Raw genomic sequence first — 19,812 nt, forward strand, 5'->3', positions numbered from 1 at the left:
TGATTTCCACCACAGAAGCAGAAAAAGTGTTGAGACTGCATTATGAAAAACAAGCACAGGGTAAGGAAACACCCCCAGAATAGCAAGAAAATGTCTCCAGCTAAGATTAGTTTTCTTATTACTTGACATTTTTTCTCTTTCTGCATTTTTTCATGTCTGAAATATTCCGCTTCTGACCTTTGGCTTGTTTATTGTCTGCCTGTCTGTGCAGGGTGTGATTTACCTAAAGCGCCCTTACAGTTTAAACAAATTCAGCAAAAAGAAGGCTTTCGGCAAACCGTGTCCTTCTTCTATGAATACAGTTCTCTGCTGGTTTTGTTTTGTCATCCTCCAAAGGTGACAGGGTTCATTGTGATGTGCTGTTAATGTTTCTCTGCCTGAAGGCAACTCCCAAACTGCTCTAAAATGAGCAGCCTAAATGGATATGACATTCTCAACTTTTATGACAGTTTTCTTGATTAGATATTGTGCAATGCAGAAGAGACACAATAGTGCGTGATAAAGGTCAACAGATCGGGACATCCACTGGGATCCTCGTGATTTCAAGATTCAAGAGTCAAAACAGAGTGTGTTGTAATACGCCTCGGGATGGTTAGGGTATAATAAAAAGATAAAATTAAATCAGATAACTGCTGGCACAAACCTGCATGTCTCATTTCCCAAACCATATGTTACACTCATCTCTGTTGCAGTCTCAGCAAACTGCAATAAGAGACGCTATTTGTCTTATTCGATGATCTTGTCTACATCTTGCATCTGCACTTTTGTCTTTCACCCTCTCCGTCTTCTCTGCCTCAAGGAATCTGATATCCTCTCCTTATTAATCTCTCTTTCTTTTAAGTGTCTCTGTCCCAGTCAACATTCCTCTGTGTTACATTCCCACAATGCAGCACATTTCAGACCATAAATCATTAACTGGAAACACAAAGTCGGTGACGGTCCTCAGTAACACTGGCATAATGCAGTTTATAATTTGAGGTTTTGTGGGAAGGAAAGGTTCTGGACTGATTTATTTGTTTCCTTCCTCCATGAACGACTCAAGCTGCAAATTTCCTTTCTGTCAACATACGCTGTCTTCGTATATGAACTATACCATCGGCACGCGCTGTGCTAACTGAACACATTATGACCTGCATATCACTCTATACAAATACAGACATTTTACATGCAGTGCTACATACATCAAGCTGACAGCGCTCTTACTTTGTGTTTTGTCACTTGGCTGACTTTCAGATCCATCGCAGTGTGCTGCAGTCGCTCCCGTTTCTTGTTTGGGTGTTTTTCACCACGAGAAAGAGAACTATTCAGTCAGTGCAAGGTATAAAAGTTCACAGATTCCTCACATGTTTCTCAACACTTTCTTATGGCGTTCAGCGCAGGACAATGAACTCACAGGATTGCAATCCATTAAGCATTGCTTTAAGCGGAGGTATTTCTTATCAACGGGATCCCTTCCAGCTTCATAAAATCCTCACAAGGCAGTGAAAGTATTTTAAGATTGTCAGTTTCGTGTCACTGCTTTTACTGCGCTGCTCAGCCAGCACAGCCACTTTCAATCTAAACTTTTATTTCAGATGGGTTTGCTTTCCCATCAGGAGAATGATTAACATGTAATTTTGTTGAATCGTGTTTACTGTGGTTTACAGGCAAAATGCATAAATAATGTGTACTGCCAACTTTGTGCTGAGGAAATTCATTTGGTGCTTCTTAACTCAGTAGGGGTGCTGACAGCAGAGACCGAAGTCATCTGTCATTCAAGAACATGTAGATCAGCTAATGGAGCAGTTCTGCAGGGCTGATTATTGCATCTGAGATGTTTTTGTTTTTGTTTTTTAGATGACAAGATGATACAGCATGAAGTAAAATGGGTAAACCTATAAAAATGTAAGGCTGGATGCTGTGAATCTATTATTTCCATTTTAATTACAACTGACATCTAACATTACTACTTAATGCTTTTAACTGTCTTTTTCCTTCAGTAGAGCAAAGATGAAGGGATGTAACTGGATGTAGTATGCCAACTTGGGTGGCAGACATCTGCCTTTGTTAACCACCATCCTCAGACCCCATTAATTTGGCTGTTTTGAGGTTAGGACTAACAGTTGAATCCTTTTCCAGAAACTTCAAGGCCTGTACTTGCTGTTGTAACTGTATCCGAATCGGGGAGAATTTCTCTTAAGACTGTCAGTCGAGTGAAAGCAGGTTAGCTTACTGTGTCTGTACAGTCCTGTTTAGGTTTTATGTGTTTTCCAACTTGCATTATCCTTAGATTTTCCACACAACAGCCTTAAAAGTGACGTAAGTATGTACTTTCTTGGAAATCATAGCGCTGACTTTTGAGTAAGTCTACTAGAAAATATGTGTTCTCATTATGACATTAGTGACCTTTATGGCACAGGTCTTGTTGCTGTAACACAACAGAAAAATGGTGCACCTTTTATTGAAATCTATTAAATGCTGCACATGCTTTTAAAACTCGGCATTCATTATTGATTGTTGTAATGGGGGTTGCGCTAGAGGAATGAACTCTGTGGTCAGTAAATTGATGGAATGAGCATAGCTTGACTACTCTGTCACTGTCTGTGTGTCATGCTCAGAGAAACATATGGAGGCAAGCAGAGAAAGGCAAGAAGAGGAATGTGTAGAGCAAGAAAGGTGAAGAATGACCCCCCCCAAAAAAATCTAAATCAACTCGCTGTAGGTTTTTTTTAATCAAGGCAGCTGCATGTTGGAGAGAGAACAAGACGGCACAGAGGTTAGGGTTCGAACATGTGTTATGATGTGTTTGTGGTGAAGTCTGTGCTATTTGCTGGGCTGCAGTTAGATATGCCTGGCAGCTCTCAGCGGGAGGCCAGAGTCCTGCCTAACAGAGGCTCACTCTAATTGGTCAAACAGGCAGTGTGGCACCTTGGATTGTTCTAATGCCTGGAGGCCAGGTACGACATACTTAGAAGCATATCGAGGAAAGATCAGAGTCATGTGCTCACAGTCACAGACTGTCTTTAGGTCAGCAGTCCTCCCATGGCTAGCTGGGCGGAGGAGAAGGCTGCTATGAGAAGGAGATACAAGGCTAGACAATCCCGCCTGGCGCTCTCAGGTTGACCAACTCAAGTGACACTTTCCTGAGTGTGGGCCAATTCCAGGCTGCTAAGAGGATCAGTTTCCCCTTCCTGTCCTGACACACATAACCAACTAGCACCACTCAGTAGCCTTTAGGTTTGCTGCTCACCAGGCACAGCCACTTCAGACACTCTTCCATGCTTTCTGTAACCAATTTGGTCCTGCTGCATGGATGGGATCAAAGAGTGTTGCACTGGAAAGACAAAGTCCTCACTAAGAGGATTGAGATCTTAAACCTAACTCTCACAAAGTCTAACTAGGCAGGCAAAGGCCTGCATGGCAGCACGTACAACGCACCAGCTCTGTTCAAACAAGCTAGAACAGAGCAGAATAGATTTATGAGGGAATGCATTGGGACAGAGACTAAAAAAGACTGAAGGGATAAAGGCAGCCAGAAGAAAAGCATGACACAGTGGGGGAGACAGACAGAGAGGTGTCTAATCTTGGATCTTGGAGTGGCAAGGCTTGCACCGAGCCGGTCACATGTAGTGATGTCACCTCCGGAGAGGCAGGCGGGGTGATCCAAGCCAACAGATCCTTAAGAAGAATCTGTGAATACATGCTTAGAAGAGAGGGATTTCCACTATCTCCACTATTGGAGTTACATAAATCTCATAAATGCAGCTTTAGACAACACTAATCAATATTCTTATGTTAAAAAAAAAAAAAACTATTTTTCATGATATATGTATTGCTCCGAGTGATAGAACCATCTACAATTATCCTCAGCTCTGTGGAAGATATTATCATCTTTCAGCTGTTTTGGTTTTACACTTGGAAAATGTAATGTTTTTCTTCAGCAGTTTCTAGTCACAGAAAGCAGCTGTTGCAGTAATAAAAAAAATTACTTAACTTTTATGTTAATGTTCCTCACAGCTTCAGACATACTCACTGCTTTGACAAAGCCATGGTATGCAAATGATACTGATCATACACACAAGAACAGGCAGTACATCTGAGTAGTACATCTCAATCGATGTACTAATAAACAAGACTAAGTCTCAACGAATAGCAAACTACTTAAACTGGCCAAATAACTAACAGTCCAGTTTATATCTGATTTTGCAAATCACTTAACAGTCTGCCTATGTGTGTTGATAATTTAACTAAACCTTACCACCAGTGATATCAAAATATGCTGACCAATATGATGGAGCTCAGGACTCAACCCATGGATGAAACAAATGATTTAACTGCAGCTGATAAACTGACTCTTTGTGACACAGGGTAACTTTCTGACTGACATTGTCTCCATTTATAATTATAAGTATTTACTGAAGTTGCTACGTGTGCATAAATGTGCTCAACTCTCTGTCTTTAGAGATGCTCATATGGATCCTGTTACTGTCTGATTCTGCAGGTGTTTAATACACTCAGAGGAAAGACTCCTACAAACAGCTGGAAACAACAAACTGAGCTTCAGCTCCGGTTAACGTTTAGTTAAAGCAAAGCCAGATTACATTCATTATTGGTAAGAATCATTAATCTCACACATTACAAACTGTTTTCATCGCAGTAAAATGTAGTTTTTATATACATTTCAGTTTGTAATGGATATGACATTGTAAAGCAAAGTGAATGAGAATTGTGTTTTAGGATTTTGGCAGCAAACTTTGTCTTTGCCTTTGTGCTCTCTGTGATGTTTGGAGCCAATATTGGTGCTAACACTTGGAAAAATTCTTCCCCACATTGCTTCATGCAGCTTGAAGGAGCATCACTTGAACATGAACATCAGTTATTGTGACTGTATGCAGTTAAGACCTGTGCCTTGTTGAAAGTGACTTTTAAAGTAAAACTGCTGTTTTAATTTTACCGTGAAAGTGAGCAGGATGCCTAATAAGACGTTTAGCCAACACATACAGATGCTGTCAGCTTGTTGGAAAGAAGTGTATGTCTGAAATGGGCTTTGGAGACTAGATGCTAACTTTACAGCTTGTTGCACTACCCTCATTTGGCAAAATAAAATAAATGAATGCAGGAATCTTGACTTGAACATTACCACTGTAAGATGTGACACATGTAAGAATTGTCACACTACAGTTTTCAGATTTAAGCACAAATATTGCACTGATTGAAATTTTTAACAAGAGAAAATACTAAATAAAAACAGCATCAGACAGGCTTTGCATAGCTAACCAACCTTGCAGTAGAATGACATGCTGCCTCTTAAAAATAACATATGAAACTCACAAATTTGAAATATGACGTTTAATGTTTAATTTTAGTGATAAGCATTCAAAACCCTGAATCACGGGTATCTCACAGGCAATATGTGAAAAATTGTGCTTGCCTTTCACTCAACTAAAAACAGCTCTGCAAACAAGTAACTCAACATCAGTGTTTTTTGGGGGTTTTGCGCTTTGGGTGAGCTGACCCTTTAACATGTTATTACAAGGAGTTGATGAAAAGCAAAGCGGGCTTATGGATTTGAAATTAAAAGATGAAAGCTCTGCTCTCTCTGATAAAGGGACAGGTGTTAGCAGTGCGAGAGTACAGCCCATTATGTACCAGTGTAACATTCCTAACCCCTGTATATTTTGACACATGTTGGAGCCTGACCTGACACTGAGCAGGTGTGTGCCAGAATGGGCTAAAAGACAGCATGTCCTGCACACCAGCTGCAGAGTGGCTCTGGCTGAACCCTGCCGCCTGCTAAACCTGTGCGTTTGACGTGCTGTTTGGACTGTGGGTGACTGATTAGCTCATGATGTGGAGGCCTTCCACCACAATGCCTCTTAGCTGATACACAGGCAGCTAACAGCTGCTCTGAGCGGCACCTAGCCGTATCCTAATGGATGGCTTCCATGGTGGAAGCTCTGCCCCAGGCCTCTATTACTCTGATTATGTTTTAAATGCAATACTCAACCAAAAGCCGATGTTAGGAACAAAGCTGCAGCTAATATTTCCTCATTAATAAATCTTGTCTTTGTCTGATTTATATATATATAAAATATCTATGTTGGATTCACCACTTCCTAGATGCTAATACTCCATCTTCAAACTGTTCATTTTGTGTATTTTGTAGCAAACAGTAGGCTACAAAACTCAACGTTACTTACTGCATAAAAGCTGCAAACGGACATTTGAGATTCAAGATGTTTTTTGCATTTTTGCTAAAAAAGGATGTGAAAATGGTTTTCTTTTCAGAAAATTAAAAAATGGACACTGGCAGTTCAAAGCAACAAATAATTATTCAAATAATCGATTAGTTGTCAACCAGTAAATTATTGACCAAATATTTGAATGACCAATTAACTTGTTAGAAATCTATCTATCTATCTATCTATCTATCTATCTATCTATCTATCTATCTATCTATCTATATATATATATATATATATATATATATATATATATATATATATATATATATATAAAGCTTTTTTTCCATGAAGATAACATTAAATTAATCATAAATCCAGTCTAGACATTGTTAATGTGGTAAATGACTATTCTAGCTGGAAACATCTGATTTTTAATGGAATATCTCCATAGAGGTACAGAGGAACATTTCCAGCAACCATCACTCCTGTGTTCTAATGCTACATTGTGTTAGCTAATGATGTTGAAAGGTTAACTGATGATTAGAAAACCCTTGTGCAATTATGTTAGCACATGAATAAAAGTGTGGATTTTCATGGAAAATATGTAATGACCTGGGTGACCCCAAACTTTTGAACGATTGTGTGTGTGTGTGTGTGTGTGTGTGTGTGTGTGTGTGTGTGTGTGTGTGTGTGTGTGTGTGTGTGTGTGTGTGTATACATATATATAATTTTATAAAGTTTCTCACTTTCAATATTTTGTGGTTTCTTTCTTCCTTTATGACAGTTAACTGAATCTTGGGCTTTGAGGGAACACAAACTGACATTCTCTACCACTTTTCACCATGTCTGAGACCAAGCAAATAATTGATTAATCGACAGCGAAAATAAGAATTAGTTGCAGTGTTACCAGTCTGTCACAGGGCTACATATACAGACAAACGATCACACTCGCACTCACACCTACAGGCAATTTAGAATAATCAATTACCCTCAGCATATTTTTGGACTGTGGGAAGAAGCCGGAGTACCCAGAGAGAACCCACGCATGCACAGGGAGAACATGCAAACTTTATGCAGAAAGATCCTGGGAAGGCGGGGACATGAACTGGGGATCTTCTCGTTGTAAGGCGAAAGTGATAACCGCTACGCCCCTGTGCAGCCCCCTATACTTTATACTCATCTTAAAACAAGATAACTGGAAGCAGCTTCACATTAGGTGTGAAATGGTTTCAACACTTGTACCTGATAATTCTTCATGTCCAACAAAGAAATGATTCCTGAAACTGAGGAAATGTTAAAGGAAAGTAAGTCTGTAATGAAAGACTACACAGTTGATTCAGTTTGATGTCTTCGGTTAACTAAGCTTGTTTTGTTAACTCAGCCAGTTTTACTACTCATAAGATGATGTGAAATAACTATTCAATCTATGTTTAGTTAGCTAATATTATAGGAATTTGTGTTTCTAAGCTGAACAAACTAAAAATAATTTACAGTGTCGATTATTCCTGCGGATTAGCCTAAGTACTACTCCCACACATGTAACTGTGCTCCACACATCAGTGACTCTGTAAAGGGCACGTTGAGCTCTGCAGATTGTTTAAGCGAACAGAAAGAGTGACGGTGTTTGGGGGGAGAAATGAATGGTTCCCCCAGCTTATTGCTTAGCAGAGAGGCTGAGTGAGGCAGTGGTGCGGTGGTGGTATGGGGTACGGGGGGCAGTAAAAGGTTGGTAAAGTAAATAAACTGAGCTCCTCTGTGAGCAGTGGAAAAAGAGAGAAGAATGAAAATGTAATCTCACTCCAGCTTTTAAATTTACCTCTCTTGCAAGACCTTGAGAACAACACGGTTCCCATCAAATGTCAGATTAATCTTGTGTAACTCATGCACCGTCACATCCCGGTCCTCTGGCAGTGCTTGGAAGCTTGCGTGGGAAGAATGAGGGGGGTGCTTGACAGGGGAAGAAGCTGGGAATGGGTTGGTGCGTGCATCATATCATCTGATTTGTGGGGAGTGTGGGGGATGGCAATAATAAAGATGCCAGGAGTGAAACTAATATCTCTGTCTGCAGTCTCCTATTCCGTAGGTTGTGTTTCCATCCCCACCTGCTCTGCATTACAAGGCTGCAGAGCTGCTGACAGGACAGTTTTAGAGGCTGGGTGTTCACACAAACCTTGTCATGGATGCTTTTTATTCATCTTTATTATCAATTATTTTTAAGTACAATCAATGGGAAAAAACTAAATCACGCTATTAACGTCTAGTTAGGCCAAAGTTGCATAGAAATTCCATCTATCCATCCATTATCTATACACAACTTAATCCTCATTAGGGTTGCGGGAGGCTGGAGTCTATCTCAGCTGACTTAAGGTGAAGGCAAGGGACACCTGGACAGGTCAGTCTATCACAGGGCTACATACAGAGACAAACAATCACACTTGCATTCACATCTACGGACAATTTAGAGTCATCAATTAACCTCAGCATGTTGTTGGACTGTGGGAGGAAGCTGGGGAAAACCCACACATGCACAGGGAGAACATGTAAATTCCATGCAGAAAGATCCCAGGTCGGACGCAAACCGGGGATTTTCTAGCTGCAAGGCACCAGGGCTAACCACGTCACCACTCATTTCTATGCAGCCCCTGCATAGAAATTGCATGAACTAAAATAAAATGGTGAAAACTTTAATTACATGCGTACTGTCGGTTGGTCTGGTGGTGCTGCTGTGTTGGTAATGTTAGTATGGCAACACAATAAAAGCTGAACTGATCAGATAAAGAATCTGGACAACTAAAGTGTCTAAAATGTTTCACAATGCTGTATATGTACTTACAGCCACTCAGATTGTAGGAAACTCACAAAACATGACAAACAGGTGTAAAAATATATTGCATAATTACATGCATTGTGACACACAACTGTATGTATTGGTTGGGTGGGAAAAGATGTGCAGCTTGACACTTTAACAGATATGTTTGTGAATGCCACTAGATTAGTAGTATTGTTTTCCAACAGGCAGTTTGTAGTATTATTTAAAATACAATGTTGTTGTGTCCTTACACTTTTTGCATTGTAATAATAATAATATTTGCTATTAAATTTGAGGTTCTAGTCTTTATTCCTATGAATGCTGATGTGTCACCAGCATCAGTTTGTTGACATTAAAAAGCATTTTCTTTTTAAAGTATGAATTTGACTAAATATTTAATAATACACCACCATGTCCAAGAGAGACTTGTACATCACTTTTCAATGTGTCCCTCGATATTCTTCAAATGACATGCATAACGTGGTTGCTCCAAATAGTCCTGGTTCCATTTGGCCATAGATTCAGCACTTTTCTGATCTTGGCTAGAAATTGCACTTTTAAGTTTGAAGTCACTGTATTGTACAAATGATGGTAGCTGTGCAGTGTACACAACTGGACACTTTCTCCACTAAAAAAAAAACCTGACGACAATGCAATGTACACGGAAAAAATAACATACAATTTTATGAATAATGAAAAAAAGAATGTTGAAAGTTTGAAACATACTTTAATGTTTCAGACTGTATATAAAAGATGGACATAGCCTTCGGGTCTAAAAAAAGTTAAGCCAATTAGGAAATGTCTTAAGTCTGCATTTTTTTCTATCAGCCAGTAGGGGGCGACTCTTCTGGTTGCAAGAAGACATCTGGCTGTGTAGAAGTCTCTCAGAAAATGACCCTACCTCTTACTTGAATTGTCACCTAAACAAACATTTGCTTTATAAGTTTAGGGTCTCAGGCACTAGCATCAAGACTTTCTTAATAAAGCATGTTGTTCATTTTGTAAATTATGTTCTATTTAAAGGTATATAGACAATTCAGCAGGATAGGTTTTACGGCTGGTCTACTTTGACAGGTCTCTACTGTATCTCTGTGCGTAGTATCCTCAAGTTCTCAGTCAGAACCACTGCTCACCCATGGCGTTTGGTTTCAGAAGACCAAGATGGCCACAGCCAAATTCCACTTCCTCAACTTGAGGCCTCTAATAATGGTGACCCTCAAAGCAATAGGTGACTTAATGGTGGCTATGCCCATCTTTGATGTTTCATCTGTATTAACACCAAATTCATTTTAATAATACATGTCATATGAAATGACCAATGCATCTGCAACTGCAGGTGGCAAATGACCAACAGAATGTAAAATATCATTTGCACCCCGGTGGCTGGTTGCAGTGTGGATCACAAACCCTTCCATGTTAGCAAATGACACATGAGCCATAATAAATGTTCAAGAAGTACATCTCTGACTGTTCCCCACACTTATATTTGTTTAAGAGTTCGTTTTTCTTATCAGTTTGTTTTGATTAGTTATTTGATTCTTTAAAAAGTTATTATTTTCAGCATGTTTGATAGCTGCTCCTAATAAAATAGTCACGGAGACACCTGTTGAACTCTGTTCAGGAACTGCAGATGGGAATGTTGCAAGACTCTTTCTTTCCTTAACCGTGTGATTTATTTCCTGTTTCAAACCACTAAGTGATGCAGTAACTCATATTCTGGCTAGCAAGGTAGGATTACAAACAACCTACCAATAAAAGTAGTCCAGAAGTAGTCAGTTAGATCGACAGATAACAGTTAGAAAGCATTTTCAAAAAAAGACAAGCAGTGAGCGGCCATGACTTTGGAACCACACTGTCACCACTACGTCTCCACTCTCCAGCGGTAACAGAGCCAAACAATTTTTATAGGGGTGGGAGAGCTGATACCATTACTCACACGCGGGTGGGACAGAAACTGATATCTCGCTAATTTTGTTTCCTGCATGGCAAATTGCCATTGCCAAATTTTTCTGGTCACTTACTTTTATCATTTGCTTATGACTGCCATGTGGAAGTAGTCATAAAATAAGCTCTTTCTGCAATGACTTTATTTCATTTCTACTTTTTCAGTGAGTGACACTACAATTCAAATTACATTCAGATTAGTATGTAACAGCAGTTCTATAAGTATGTGTGCAGCCTTGTAACTGGATTCGGTATTGGTATTTTGAGGTGGCCATGAATATGCTGCAGATAGAATAAAGACTGAGTTCATAAATGAAAACTTTGTAGTTCGAGAGAAACGTATTGAAATGACGAACTGAGTTAGTTTCATGATCTTGTAAAATCATATTTCGACTTCTTGGTTCGCAGCACACCATCAAGAAGCCATTGTGAAATTTTCATTTTGTAATTTAGAATATTGTTGTTTGACACTTAACTGTTGCCTTCTGTATTATGTGAAATGGGCATATTCTTTGGCTTTTGTTGCATAACATCCAGGATATGCAAGCAATCGTTTATCTAGTTAAGGGGTTTAATATGATGAAATATTGTGGACAATAGCTTTAAGTAGTTTCTCATCTTATTGGAGTATTGAGTATAATCTTAGAAAATTGATAATGCATCTTTCCAAACACTCTTAAGCTGATCAGAGTGAGATGAGAAGACATTGAAACCATAAAAACCAAGACTAACCTGCAGAGTATGTGGGTTATTCCAGAATTGGAGGACATTTTCTGTCCTACCCATCAAATTTCAAATAATCCATGTACGAAATACTAAAACATGCAGTTACTGTATAAATTTATTTGTCCTGATACCAAATCTAAAATAAAAAAATAGGAAAAAAGAATTTTTGAAAATATTTTTTAAAATACCAAATAAGTCTGGAGTTCCCTCTAAAAACCTTTTTTTTTTCTTCTCCCACCCCGATGACCAAATTGAATCTCAAATAAAACTGTTAAAATGATACCTACACCTCCTTTTTTTGGAATTACTTTTTTTCATTGATGTCTCTTGTAATTGTGGGAAATTAGTTTTTTAATCAACACAATATTTTACATAATTATTATGCATGGAACGTGTGTCCCGCAACATGCTGCCATAACCATTTTAGCTGGTAGAAGAAGAAAACAGTGAATCACTTGATACGCTGGAATTAACATCTTTAACAGTTTTCCAAAAGAATTTGTAGAGCAAAGCTTTGTCCTCTCTTCTATTTTTCATATTTTCCTAACATTGTCAGACTTGATTGAATGCCTCACATGAAGACAAGACAAATTCTTCCTACTTTTTCTTTACTTTTCCATCAGTAAGTTTGTCCTCATGGCCAGCAGTAACAGCTAGCTAAATATGTAGCTTCTACTCCTGAGAAAAAGCTAACATTAGAATGTTACTGTGATTAGAGTAGGGCTAGCAAACAACAAATAAAGCATGGAATAAAAATGGTACCTTTGACGTGTAAGCTGAGCCAATCAAGCCTTTGATAGTTTGTTACCTATTATTGATGAATATGGAGCAGAGATTTGTAAAAGGGAAGGTCTATTTTTCAAAAAAATTTGAAGCCCAAATGTCCTCCAATTCTGGAATGACCCATATATCATGATTATATATGACACATTGGAATAATTCAGGCATAGTGTTCAGTCCAAAATTCATGGGGTTTCTGTTCACTCTGAATGGCTTGTACATGTCAGATTCATATTTCCTGACCATATAGTCTAATGTATTTTTGCCACGGCCACCTGTGAAATTCCTCATATGAACTTTATTTTTGACACAAAATATTTGGGAGCTACTTGACATAATGAAGAAGAGAAAGTGAGTGAGAGTGAAAAAACTCACTGTCATGCACGCACACAGGCTCACCAGGGCTTACACACACACACACACACACACACACACACACACACACACACACACACACACACACACACACACACACACACACACACACACATATCCTTTCTTGGAAAGCCACAAGTTTCTAATTATATCCTGGGTTTCAAATAAAAAGCGTTTACAGCCAATTGGTTTGCGTAAATGCCATTCCTGTCTGTGTGGAGAGATGTAACCATCTCTAACCCCAAAACAATAAATAGTTTATTGCTTTTATTTGTCATGGCTTTATGTTGTATTGCCAAGCCCTCAAAAGAATAGAAAAAAAGCATATTTTCCCACTAATGACTGTGTGTGATTTATAGAGTCTGTCTTTGACATGGGGGTGTCTGTACTTTCAAACCGAGCATAATTAGACCTCTGGAGCGACATGCATCGCAAAACACATTCGACAGAAACACTGTGCTTCCCAGGGAGCCTCTGCTGTGGGTATGATGCTGAACGGTCAGTACACGAGAAAAACGCCTGGAGGTTTCCCTTCCAAACACGCACAGATACGTGCACGCACAGAGGTCAATGATATCTGAAACAAACATAATGATTGGCTTTGACACACTTTCAGAATCAGATACAAGGGGAGAAGAAAGAGCATATAGATTGGCTCAGTGGGGATCCAAAGAGTTTGTCAAGCATGAGCTGTTCCCTGCCGAGCAGAGAAAGAACAGATTCCCCTCCCTCCTTCGTCCTCACTGACCCTGAGTGCTCACAGAGTGATTTTAACAGGTCACAAAGGAGCAGGAGTTCATGCTTTTTTTTTGACAACCCTCACCCCTTCTCACTCCTCTTCTCTCCTCGTCTTCCTGTGTCTTTGCCTTTGTCTGCCCCTCTGTATGGATGAGAAGAAAAAAAACAGAAGATGTTGAGACATTTCTGTTTTGGGGCCCCGTCAAGTGATTTCTAATGACACACTGCTCTCATCCCCACAACATGTATTTTAGAGTAAATGAATCAGTCAGTACATGGCCTCATTAAGTTGAAAGTGCCGCTCTCTGCCACAAAAGTACATGGTGCTCCGGAACCACGGCATTCACACCAAGAGGCAGGCAGAGCTGGAACGCCAACATCACACACGTGCAAAAAGGAACTCTGTCTGTGTGTGTGTGTGTGTGTGTGTGTGTGTGTGTGTGTGTGTGTGTGTGTGTGTGGGTGTGTGTGTGTGTGTGTGTGTGTGTGTGTGTTTGGTGGCGTACTCACGAGAAAGGCAGGAAGACTTTGAAGAAACTGTGTGTGTGTGTTCTGCTGAGCAACAGGGTAGATGACCTGAAAAATAATTTGACATTTACACACATTTGTTTATGGGCTGCATTCACGAGCTTATATAGTTTCCAGATTTCTGCTGCTTGTTTAAAACCGAAGCACCTTGACTTGATTTGTTTGCATTAATGGAAGAAGTATTCAGATTATTTACTTATGTAAAAGTTCCAATACAGCAATATAAAATACCACATTACACACAAAAGCCCTGCATGAAAAATTCTACTTGAGAAAAAGAACCAAAGTATTAGCAGCGATATGTAGTAATACACTGGTTTGGTGCTCCAAATAATAAATAGATAATTGATACATCTGAGGGATCATCACATGATTCATGGGAGAGAAAAAAAGAAAGACAAAGTTCTGATTCACAGATCTGTCTCAGCTTTTAGATTTTTTCTCTGATCTTGGATTTTTCATAAAATATTAGATCATTGTAACATTTACTGAAATGAAAAAATGTGAGAAGTTCATAGTGAAAAACTGTTTTTGGTGGCGCTGTTAACAACACATAGACATCTGAAATGTGAGTCCAGCTAGGTGCCAATATAAAGTAGTCACCAAACTTTGTAGTTTTCTATTTCAATTACTTTCCAGCATTGGATCATGGTCAATTTAACTTGGCTTCTTTGACAAGAAAAAAATATTTCATGCTAAAATATAAACAGTTTTCTACAAATAACACTGATTAATGAAAAATCTAAAATGTAAATTGCATGATTGCATAGGTATTCATCCCCTGTAAAATGACTGACCTAATTCATCACAGGTGCAGCCAGTTGCTGATAGAAGTCACACAATCCATTAAATGGAGGTCATCTGAGTGTCGTGAATGTGTCTCAACTGATTTTAGACACTTAAGATCCAGTCTGTGGTGAGTTAGTACTCCTACAACTACATAATGAAGACAAATAAATACGATGTTAGGCCCCGTTTACACGACAACGTTTAAGCCGAAAACACAAAAATATTTCCTTTGCCTTGTTGGGTGTACACAACAACAAAATGAAAAAAATCTGCATTTACATTGGAACGCCGGGAGGGCTGAAAACACTATAGTATGCATGCCAGACTGGTAGTCAGTGATGTAACTTTGTAGAGGTACACCCCACGTAACCACTACCCAGTCCTCCACAGACCAGAAGGACAGTCGCCGGTGTAGAGGTGGGCTGATTATCTGGGGTATATGTTGAATGCGTCTTCGCTGATTGCAGCGATGGCACAACAGTTGCACATTTGGCTGAAGGAGATTCAATAAATTCAGTAGACCCAGCACAAGCTCAACACGGTAGTCCGTCATTGTTACTGTTGTCGTCCGGTTCGCACATGGCAACTAGAATAAAAATGTAATGCGCATGCACAAAGCGGAGCGTGACATCAGCATTCTCACCGAAAACTTTGGCTACTCGTTCACACGTTGACGGCGGCTGTTGCGATGAGAAAAATTCCACGCTGAAGGCCGTATTCAAAAGTTTCCCTATAAAGTTGTCTAAAACGGCATTTTTGTGTAAACGGGTGGCCGAAACACCACAAAACCTTTGTGTTTCATCCTAAAACAGTTGTCATGTAATCTGGGCCTTTGTCCACAAACACATCCCCAACTGTTCTGGGGCAACCCTGTCTCTTAAGAGACTGTAGAAATCTTTTTAAAAAGCATGAGTCAGGGGAATACAGGACTATTTCCAAGTCAGCGTCCCTTGTAGTACAGTTAAATCCATCGCTGAGAATTAGAAGGAATATGCCACAAGCATGAATCTGCCTTGAGCAAGTTATCCTCAAAAACTGAGGAATCGTGCAAAAAAATACTGAAAGAAGACTGTCAAGACATCTATGACTTTTTTGAAAGAGTTACAAGCTTCAACGGCTGAGACTGAAGAGACTGTGCAACAACTGTTACTTGGCTGGTTTTCACCAGTCAAAGCTTTATGGGAGAGCTGCAAAGAGAAAGCCACTGTTAAAAAAAGCTCACATCAAATCTCGGCTGGAGTTCACCAGACGGTATGTGGGAAAATCAGAAGTCAACTGGAAGAAGATTCTTTGGTCTGACAAGACCAAAATGAAGCTTTTTGCCCATCAGGCACTATGTTTGGTGAGCACCAAACACTGCATCTATAATAAACAAGTACAAAATAGATCAAAAAGACAACTAGAAATAAAATGAAATAAAATAATAAAAGATAAATAAATGCAATGTACAAAATAAGGAGTAGTGCAACATCAGCTGTATGTGCAATGTCAACAGGTATGTACAATAATCAGCAGGTAATGTGCAATAGACAGCAAAATGTCATGATTATAGGCTACTGTTTAAGAGTCTGATAGCAGCGGGAAAATAAGACTTCTTTAGTCTTGTGGTCCTGCATTTCACACTTCTGTACCTCCAGCCTGAGGCTAGAGGTGTGAGCATAAAAGCACACCATCCTCACTGTGAAGCATGGTGGTGGCAGCATCATGATGCAGGGATACGTCTTGGCAGCAGGCCCTGAAAGGCTTGTAATGGTAGAGGGTAAAAATCAATGCAGCAAAATATACAGAAATACATAAGGACAACCAGATGCAATCTGCAAGAGACCTGCAACTTGGGCAAAAATTTGTTTTCCACCCATTCAATGACTCAAAGCTACAGTCAAAGCTACACAGAAATGGTCTTAAGACAACAGGGTGAATATTGTGGAAAGGCTGATTCAGAGCCCAGACTTCAATCCAATTGAGAATTTGTAGCTGGAAAAGCGCTGTTAACTCACAATCCCCGTGCAACCTGACAGACCTTGAGCAGTTTTACGAAGTGGAATGGTGTAAAATTAAAGTGTCCAGATGTGCGAGACTGACTGATACCTACTCATACAGGCTCAATGCTGGTACTGCAGCCACAGGGGCATCTACTAAATTGATTTGAGGTGGTTGAATACTTTTGTAATAACACATTTGACCTTTTGTATTTTTATCGATTGACATTACTTTGTATAAGCTTTCACTCCCGCATGAAAGGATCTATCTTGTAAATTCTTGTCAAAAAAGCCAAATTTATCTGACCATGATTCACTGTTGAAAAGCAACAAAAGGAAGTGAAAGCTTTATATAGATAAAGGAAACACTGTAAAATATAAGAAGTCTAAAAGATCAGAAGCCTTAGGTTTACCCTTCAACTTGTGTTGCATTTCAAAAGCTTGTGTTTTATCCATTGTGTTAAATATTCAACTTAAAAGTTGTGCTAACTGTCAAGAAATGTAGTGAAGCAGAAAGTACAATATTTCCCTCTGAAATGCGCTGGAATGGAAAAATGTGTTCATGTTTGGAAGCATAAATTAGCAGCAAATGGAAATACTCAAGTAAACTACTGTAGGAGCAGATTTGAAAATGCTCTTAAATTATTTTGGTGTCAGTGGGTTTCACTCCTTATTGGTTAATTGTCGGTTTTACCTATATAAGGTAGGAATCTTTGTGTCTAGGTAGGGTTTCCGGCCGGAAGGAAACAAGTAAATTTTTGACTGCCAAACACTAAATGGCAACTTGTGGATGTGAATTTGTGCACTTTGGAGATTTCTGGGAAACCAATAAAGACACTGTGTGAAAGGCAAGTTAAAACAAGTTGGACTTTAATTCATTGGTACGGTTATTAAGCACGTCAACTTTTTATGATTCCTGGTTGGATGCTCTCAGTGGCTTTAAGCATTGGCTTAGCCCCTTTAACAGCTACAATTACTTCAAAACTTTACTAACTGTACAGTACGTCAGTAAACACACGAAGAACCTGATAAACTAAATAGGTGTTTCTGAACATCCATGTCAACTCTCACCTAATAGGAGTTTATAGCCTGTCAAAACCACGAGTCAAAAGTGTAGGAAACTCAAGAAACCTTTATGACTTCAGATAGAGGGTGTTAAAAATTACACTTTATTTCTTGTATTTTCTGAAACCTGCAGTCACTTCATTTCGACTCTATGCTGTAATTGGCCAACTCTTTTTTTGTATTTGTTTAGCCCAGTTCATTGTTTCTGTGTCCACTTGTCCACATACGGTGCAAATTCTGTTGTCCACCTGTGACCATGCGGACATTCAGATCCATGTCCTCTGCAGACGCCTGCATACTGCGCAAAATTCAAGACAATGCAGACTACTAATGTACTGTACTGGTGTTACTGGTACGGCCAGTTCACAGCTTCTGCATTTCTGTAAAGGGGCACGTGACGTAAACGTCATCATCTGCTCTAGTCCAGATGCAGGTCCACATTCCTATCCTCAGCAGCCCAAAATCTGAAACCATCTTTCCCTTTTCAGTTTGTCTCTTCAGCAACAACAATAGACACATTTGATCCCTTATACAGTTGGACAGGTCAATCATGTGTGTCTTAAAAATTTGCTCTGAAGGACTTTACCCCTGAAATATCTTGCAGTGAACTGCTGATGATGTTGCTCAGAGAGGTGGTCAAATGACAAAATGAGTAATTACTCATCACGGCCTGTACAGGTCATGTACAGATAATGTGTCTTTGTGGTTTACGGAGAAAAAAAAGCACACTGTATTGCCCAAATATCAGTGGAACATACAGACTTAAAGACTTAAAGACTTGCATATAAGGCGATTTTTCCTTTCATTTCCTTTGTGTTTAATACAGATGTGCTTCTATTTTTACTAACCTGAGTGTCTATACAGTGGTAGAGTCTGTCTTTGAATCTAGTAGTAGTAGACAGTAGTGTGCTGTAAGTGTGTATAATGGCGAGCTAAAACATATTTTTACACTGGATTTCTATTTTCTTACATTTTGCATACAGAACTGCAGTGACTGTTCAACTTAGGGTGCAACTAAGAATACTCTGAGTAAATCCACTGTAGACACTAATGGAGAAGTGATCTGCTATTACTTTTGCTATGCAACTTGTGTAGACATTTTGTAACTGTTAAGCAAGCATATTGGTCCCTCAACCCCTTTGAGAGGTAAAGAATGCATGTGACAGTTCATGTGTGTGTGTGTGTGTGTGTGTGTGTGTGTGTGTCTGTTTGTGTGTCAGTGAAAAACAATGAAAGATCTGACTAATACACATCAAAATATCAATAAAATGGTGACTATATTGTGCAATCACAAATTTTGCAAAAACCACTGTGATAAAAGATGTTTCCCATCACCCAGACACATATCCCAGTCAGACACTGAGACTTGTTCAAAAACAGGTGGCTAAGTCATTGCATTATTCACTCAGCTTCAAGCTAATGCAAAACAATTTTGTTTATGAGGCACTTATTGAGCCCTATTTTTATTGACAGAAATGAGGGCAGGGGGGAGAACCAACGTCATAGGATGACGCTTATAAGTCATATTGAAACCAATGACATCTCAAACCTGCAGTTTGCGTCTCGGCAATGTTTTATAATGGTCTCATTTGTCAAATAATGATCACAGAGATTCTGTCTCTGTGATGCCAAGAGTTAAAAAGAAATGGAAACACATACAGCTCATAGCCCATTTGATCTCCAAAGAGCCTCATAATAAATCGAAGCTGCGTTAAACCACAAACAAGCCTGAGGGGGTGAAATTCTTTTTTTTTCCTAAAGGAGGGAAAGAGGAACAATTTATTGCATTGATAAATTTCAGCTTCCTATTAGCGGGGCTCTTTCTGATTGTGAGGACAGATTGATAACATTGATTTTCCAGTGTGTCACCTGACTGGCGGGGACTGGTGGAGACAGATCAGGAGGTTTCAGCAGC

Source organism: Amphiprion ocellaris, chromosome 2 (assembly GCF_022539595.1).
Source record: "Amphiprion ocellaris isolate individual 3 ecotype Okinawa chromosome 2, ASM2253959v1, whole genome shotgun sequence".
Taxonomy (NCBI): Eukaryota; Metazoa; Chordata; class Actinopteri; family Pomacentridae; genus Amphiprion; species Amphiprion ocellaris.